Source organism: Nestor notabilis, unplaced genomic scaffold, assembly GCF_000696875.1.
Source record: "Nestor notabilis isolate BGI_N333 unplaced genomic scaffold, ASM69687v1 scaffold9763, whole genome shotgun sequence".
Lineage (NCBI taxonomy): Eukaryota > Metazoa > Chordata > Aves > Psittaciformes > Psittacidae > Nestor > Nestor notabilis.
Window position 1 is genome coordinate 1 of NW_009920674.1, and position 7,075 is coordinate 7,075.

A 7,075-nucleotide genomic window follows, 5' to 3' on the forward strand; every position below is an offset into this window, starting at 1 on the left:
ACCGAGGAGCCACCTGTGGCTTAGGACGCGGCTCCGGGAGCTGCTGTGTGTCAGCAAACACTGCTGCAGTGGTGCTGGGGCTGAACGGCACTCGCTGCTTTGCGTGGCGAGAGATGGATGCTCCGCACGGCGGGGCTGCCCCTCCGCAGTCCGCACCTTCTCCATGGCTGTACATCGCGGGCTGCAAAGGTCACCTGTCAGAAATTCAGCGCTGTGCACCATGGTGGTCGCTCTCTGCAGAGAGCACCAGCAAGATTGCCCTGGCTTTCCTTCAGCAGCTGAGTTTATCCACGACACCGGCTTGGAAAGACCCTTGCTGAGAGGGTTTGCAGAGACCTCCTTGTTTGGAGGGGCTGGTGAGGAAATGCTGCTCAGAAGTTAGTCTGGAGGGTTTACCGTGGGTCTGTCAGCCTTAGGTGTGTCTTTGGCAGAGGAAAGAGTATCTTAACGTTTTCTGGATGGTATCTAGGTCTCACTTTATGTGTCTCTGATGGGCAGTGAGAGGTCAGACGACACCCTGTTCCTGTGAGTCCCAGTCCAGCTCAGAGCCTTCATCCTTGACCCACACATGGCAGTGTAGTAGCAGTGACAACTCCTTGCCTCCTCTGCCTGTGTCTGTGGGGAGCACGTCTTTATCTAGAACCCAGCATTTCAGATGTGTGTGTGGGCTGGAGTTGACCACATGCAGTTGGAGAAGTATGGTGGAGTAGGATGAGTGGCTGGTTTTGGCAGCTGGACTTTGTAGGTGCTATTGCACATGAAGTTGTTCAGCTGTCATCAACCAACCAGTCAGTTCCTTAGTGAGTGCTGTTAGGATGCTTTCCTTTTCTTTTGAACTGCAAAATCTTTTATTTTGAACTGCAAAATCAGTACTGGGGTAGTGTGAGTTTACCAAACAATCATTTAAAACATATTTTCACTCTAAAAATGATGCTTGCTCTTTCTTTTTTTTTTTTTTTTTTTTTTTTTTTTTTTTTTTTTTTTTTTTTTTTTTTTGTAATTCTGTGGAGGTGAATTCTGTTATAAACTTCTGGATGTGAAACTTGGTAAAGAAAAGTGAAACCTGAATCTCATGATTTAAATAGTTCCAGCAGAAGACAAGTTTCTCAAAATAGGTGTTTAAAGAAGAGGCAGATAAATTGCTTATTTTGAAGTTATTTCCTTTTCAGTAATTAAAGGTGTAGTGAATTGCTGAGGATCATCCATCAGTGAGTCAAAAGGAAAATGAGTTAAAATTCTGGTGTTCTTGTCTCCCAGCCTGTCAATGAATCCCCTAAAATAAACTGTATCTCGGCAGTTCATAGATTACTTGTTCAAGCAGGTAGTATTCAGTTACCTGCGAGATCCATACATGTAAGTCCCTGTATGAATCATAATAACATGAAACAAAGAACCAAAGCTAATAGTTTTTGTTGAGGTGGAGGAGGACTGTGTATTTTTTCTTCAATGAGTTTGCTTTTCATGTGCCAGCTTCTCTCTAAGTCTTCACTGATAACACTGTCTGCCACATCTGGAAAATTTAACTTACATAGACATTGGTTGTTTGTTTTTTTTTTAAAGAAAAGGATGTAAGTTGGTTAGCCCTATTGAAAAATGAGGTATGATGGTAAGTATATTTAGGAAATACATTCTGGTTTTCTTCAGTTTCTATTTATCCTTTCACGGATTGTTATTCACAGGATTATTTGTGAAACTTCTGAGCTAAGGAAAATCCAGAACATATTGTCTAATTTATGTGATTAAAAAAAAAATCCTAATAAGTAAGAAAGGAACGAGCACTTAACTACTTAGGGCTGTATCAGCGTGCTCTTTGGTGCTGTATTGATCCAATCAAGTCCTATCTAAGAAACAGTGAATGAGACTATGACTTCTTTTGATTCAGACTGTGTAAGACTTGGAGGATCTGAAAAAGCAACAACAAAAACAGCTCTTGTCAGCTGTGCTGCCACAGTAGAAAATAAGAGAGAAACATTTTTAAATCATTAAAATAATGTGTATAGTTCAATTTGCAATTGTTTAGAGTATTTATGACAATTGTTCCATTTCATTCTTAGCTCATCGCAAAGCACTAATGAAATAGACTGCAGTCTGGTTAAAGAGATGTCAGTGGTGTTCAGGCACTGAAATAAATCAAAGGAAAGCCACTGACTCCAGATATAATGTGTTGTTTTGGTTACTTGTTCCTGTCCATGTTCCTGATATTCTTAAATGGATTTTGAATATCTTTTCTGCTTTAAAAAGTCTTTGTCTGAATCAAGAGTATGCATCAGCATCTTGTTACTTTTTCCTTCACTAAGAATTAAGTCATCATTTTACCAACCATTTTCTAATCTGATGGAGTCCAGTTACATTGAAGGAGTTTTGCCTTCTTGTTTTGTGGAGGAGGTGTGTTTTGAGTGATAGAGTCTGTAAACTCTAGTAAGCTGTAAATGATGGAAAAAGTTAGATTGTAATGAATTGTATAGATCAGGAGCCATGTAAAGACACTCAGTGCCCTTCAGCTGTCAGTACAAAACCAGTTACTGTCCTGTGAAGAAACCAGGATCTCCAGCAGGTTGTCCTGTATCTCTTCTCAAGTGACTTGCGCCTGGCTCCATCAGACTTTTGGGATCTGGTTCCTGCAAAGGCTTCTGGCTGCAGCACCTAAGTTAAACCACCAGTAATAGCAGACAATGTACTGTTTGTGTGTGGTCATGCAGACTCCTGTATTTCTTGCATGCGCTGGAAATCTCAGTTTTTTTTGTAATTGGTGCTTGTGGAACCACTGCTTAAACCTCTTGTTTAAGACGAGTTTAAGCTGAGAAGGGCAAGCTTTCAGTAGACAGTTGGTCCTAAAGAGAAGCAAAGTCCCTGGAATGTTTGTTCCATCTGGCACAGGCTTTTTTTCTTGGTCAGATGTCCCTGTTGCTGTTGGCAGACTGGCAGAGTTACCAAGTTGACACGAAGTACTATTTCCTGTCCTCTCTCCAAGCTGGAGCTGGAGCACACTGGCAAGGTGGTGTGGGAAAGCTGTTTGCAGAGAAGCTATTTTCAGTAGTGCTAACCTCACCTTTGTGAGGAGAACAGGATAAACCAAAGCCTAAATGTCACTGATTTTCCACCACATAAGTTGTTCGTTATCAGTTTGATCATTCATAACTGCATACGATTTTACTGTGGTTGGCAATTTGTACTTCCCACCTGATCAGGTCTTAGACACAAAAGAAAACTCTGAAAAATGGGAGCACTCTTTATGGATTGTGCACGGCCCATGTCTGCAGTGGTTGCAGGAGTGAAGGAAGTAAAGAAGGAGGATGCTCCCACTTCACCAGGACTATAAATTTGAAGGCTTTCCTATTGAAATGGGGAATCTCTATTTTGCATATAGCTGGAAGAGTCTGTGCCAGGATCTGGGTAGGCAGAAGGGTACAGAAACCACCTTCGCCCTTCTTATGTAGCAGCGCTAGCTCAAACATGTATGATGCAGGAGGTTTGTTGTGGCATCATTCTGCATACAGATCTTGTACAGCTGTGAATGACCTTGTGTATGCACTGTAGGGTTAGAGTATCCATGTGGAGTATACCATAAAGTGCACACTGTATGTCACTGTTCTCAGCAGTGTTTCAGAATCCTTTGAGAATCTTGCTCAGTAGCCACTCTGCACATGTCCTGTGCAACTTCTATAAAATACTTGCCTGGATAGGGCTGGTGTTAGCAGGCGTCCCAAAATGTAGTCAAACACAGTATTTGTGCTGATTTTTATCAGCTGCTTCAGCACTGATTACTAGAATGAAGGCAAAGGGGATTAGAACAGCATCGGTACAGTTCTTCTGCAACTTTCTTAAATCTTAAACACTTCTTCTGTTTTATATGAATCTGAGGATAAGACCACCAAAGGCACGGACAGAGATCAGAGCAAATAACAGGTTTGGTGTTTTCTTGAGCTACGTGTTAGTGCTGAGCACTGTTCACCTGAAAAAGGGACTGGGTGTTGAGGACAGAACAAGATTCTTTCTGCTCACTGAAAATCCCTTCAGGATTCAAACTTCAGGGTTTGTTTGACAGTTGAATTCTTACATATTTTTAAAGTGGAAGAAATAAGTTATAAGAGATGTTAAGACAAATTCCCATTATGCTATCAGTGTTACAATAATGTTATTTTACTGAGAAGGCATTTTTAGAGTAACAACCTTTTTTGCATCAACATAAAGCATTTCTTCTACTTTTTTTTTTTTTTTAATTAGATGAAACAGCATCCACAAGGTGTTTATGCTCTATACAAATGAGGATTCATTCCTCATTTTCCTTTGCTTGGTCTTACACACTAACTTACAAACAAACAAACTAACAAACAAAAAAACTTTTTAGTATAAATCGTCAAATATGTAGGCTAAGAGATCCCGTTATCTGTTTGTTTCTCATTATTTAAAAGTATTGTGGCTTCAATTTTGTTTTAATATGGGAAGGAGGCATTCTGTGATACTTAATGAAAGAAGGAAATCAAATATATGCACAAAACTGTAGGCTTAAGAGAAGAATCTGTATGTCTGCTTAGGCAATGTTAGGCTTTTAAAAAAATTAATTTCCTTTTGGATAATCTGTTTTGTTACAATATTTCAGTGTGGAAAATGTTTGCTAGTAATTCAGTTCATGCTAATACCTTCACCTTAAAAAAGCCCCCACAACAATACAACTAAGAAAAAAGTCCCAACAATGACTCATTCTGGCAAATTATATGATGTAATGTGTGTTTGAAACACCAGTGATTTGTGTAAGATGCATGAAACATTCCCATTTTCCCTTTTTATTTGGAGTCCTGCTGGAAAATAACATTTAATCCATCTTCGTGTTTCTTTTTTATCGTGATGTTTTTGCCCAGTATATGCTGTTTTGTATTCTTGAACAAGAATTTCTTGTGGGCAGATTTGCTAAGTGTCTGCACCAGTTTCTGCTGGTACAGAGCCTCCTGGGTCAGGAAACTGCACTGGTGTGGAGGAATCTGCAGTCGCGGGGTTGCTCACTGTTTCCTAGAACCAAGCTGCGATTAATTGCACAACTGCATACTTGCTCAAAAGCATACTTTGGCTATAGGGGAAGAAAGAGAGAGAGTATTTTCAGTGGACGATTCCCTCAGTGAAGTTGCCAATCACTTTTGCTGTGCCTGTTCAACCCAGGCAGAAGTTTAAATCACTTTCTGTCATTGGACAGGATGAAGGAGGAGAGGAGGTGATACTTCTGTCTCAGGTGGAGCTTCGGCTGCTTTCAGGAATGCAGCTGGTGGCTGGCACAGTTGACTCTGTGGGGAATCATGTCCAGAAGGAAAATCTTCCTGCCCTGATAGGCAGGAAGAAAATACACTGTGCTGCTCTTTCTTGAGCCATTCCTCACTTAAAAGTAGATGTTGTTGTCCCAATAGTCACTGTGCATCAACATGTGTTCAGCATGTGTTCTTTTAAATGTCATTAAGTTGTGTTATGGTACAGCATCAGATACATCTGTTAAATGGAAAATGTACCATGTTTTGAGATTACTGTGTTTTTTCAGTTGTCTTGTTGATACTAACTCTGTTCCCAAACATCAGCAATGAGGATGAGGTAGTGTAGATGACCTGCCCATGCTTTCAGCACTGGGTTGATTAGTTCAGCATTGAACAGGGTTAGATAGCACATCTGTTAAAATGGCAATAGCAAACATCTTGCAAAAGTAAAGGCTCCTAGAGCGCTGTCCTTTGGAACTCAGTGGAAAACACTGCTGACAATGGAAGCAGGATTGAATCTCACACAACGCAGCACATCTTCTGTGAAGTGGTATGTCAATGGAAAGCTAATCCATTCCTTTCAGGTAACAAGAAAAGATGGAACCTTAGGATTCAGACATGGTTCAGTACTACAGATCACGATCAGGTGCAGTCATACTGTGCTTGTAGGGTAGATCAGACTTGTTACTCCACAGTGTAGTTGCAGCTGTGACTATTACATACTGTTACTTAATATATGTGTGCTGACCTGATGGCTCCTGGCTCATCTGGGATGTCTCTGTGCTAAACGTAAGCCTTTGTGGACCTCGTGTGAATACATTTTCAAGGAACACCTCAACTACAGCTGAAAATTATTAGCCCTGTGATAGTAATGAGATCATTGAAACAGGAGATGATGCTGTTGTGGTATGCCCAGCTGCTGGCTACTACTTGCTATCAGGTATGGAGCTTTGAGAACCATTGCATATGTATTTTTCCTATTTCCTAATATAGATATTCCTAATTCCTAATACTGTGAAGAGCCAGATGGTCATTCCAGCTAGTGGCTATTGCAGGAGAAGAGTCAGAGATCACTCTAACAGATTTGATCTGGTAGTTAGTTTATTGAGTTCTAATCAGTAAATTTAGGTATGTAAAATATTAAATAGGTACAGATGGTTTGGTGATTAATATTCTACTATTGACTACACTTAAATTTAGTATGGGGTACAAAATATATTGCATGAGCTTACTATATGTATCTTAAATGTTACATGCCTGCAGAAAATGTCACTTACCAAACCACTGATGCCTGCTATCAGGTAAGGGATCTCTCAGCCTCAGGGGTAACCTGTAAAGATGTCCCTATTCAAGGGGAGATCACACTGTACCACGGATGGAGAACTCAACAAACCCTGTTGGCTGTACGTAATTATGGTGTGAAGTGGTTGATTTGTAGCTGGGTTTTCTGCTGTTAATGCAGTTTTGGCTGTTTATGATCCCAATCTCCAGCCATAGCCATTTTTTGGGTTTGGTGCCAAGTTCTCATTGATAGCCCCACACAACAGGATTAACTTTGGTTTGGCCTGCTTGCTGAGCATCTGCCTGGACCCAAGTTCAGTTAGTTCAAACAGGAGGACTGCATCCAGCACTTTGTATCACAGAGATCTGCCCTGAGGGAGGCAAGGCGCCAGAGTACAAGGCAGAAAAGAGTCCTGTAGAATATTTTCCTGGGCTTGCCAGTGCACTGGGTCAGCATTGGTGCTGTTCTCACTGGGGTTCTCTGTGTGATTTGAGAGAAGTGTGCAAGTACTCGTCTATGCAGTTATTACAATTTTTTATTAAATGCTCCTTTAAAG